Here is a 755-nt window from a genome sequence, read left to right as displayed (position 1 = left end):
TGAAGATGAACAAAAGGGATTTCTGGCAAGAAGGTGAACTCAATTGGGTTTCCTGCAATAGGTTGATAGTTCTCTTCCTGTTCTATGTTGCGGGTTTTTGATTCGCTGGGGAACTCTAGTGGTGCTACTACTTTTACTATTGAAAATCATGAAGGTGATGTAGGTGTTAATGGGTCAATTACAGTTGCAGGTAACTTTGCTTCTGATAGTGGTCTTGGAGGTGTAAGAGAAGAAGAGAAGAAGAGAAGAAGAGAAGCTGAGAGGTGAAGAGATTGACCAAAATTTGATCGGAAGAAAGGGCAAATAGGAATTAACTGCATCTCTCTCTCTCTAAAAAAAAAGAAACATTGAAAAGTGCCTGTATTGGAAGATTACTGACATGTTGATTTATGGGTTGTTGTTAAAGGATGAAATTTGGCTGCTACTCGGGTGGCGGGAATTGGCATACTAACCATATGTGGCAATGCCTAATAAAACCACGTGTAAGTGGTTAGTTTTCAAGATTTAAGGTAATACTAACTACAGTTTGTTGTTATCTTGTCTTCGTTAATTAAATTAATATTTCAGACTTACCCTTTGTACTGTGTATAACGGTAATTTGGGTAGAAAACTAATCTCAAACGTCTTTATTTATTTGTTTTTTCATTACATTACTTTCTTTAATTTTCCCCACACACCATTTGGCTTTTGTCATTTTTTTTTACCATTTTGCCCTGGTATTGAAACACTCAACCCCATATCGCTCGTCACATCCC

This window comes from Macadamia integrifolia, unplaced genomic scaffold (genome assembly GCF_013358625.1).
Source record: "Macadamia integrifolia cultivar HAES 741 unplaced genomic scaffold, SCU_Mint_v3 scaffold1299, whole genome shotgun sequence".
Taxonomy (NCBI): domain Eukaryota; kingdom Viridiplantae; phylum Streptophyta; class Magnoliopsida; order Proteales; family Proteaceae; genus Macadamia; species Macadamia integrifolia.
The sequence above is the reverse complement of the archived record's forward strand: the minus strand, read 5'-3'. Positions refer to the sequence as shown.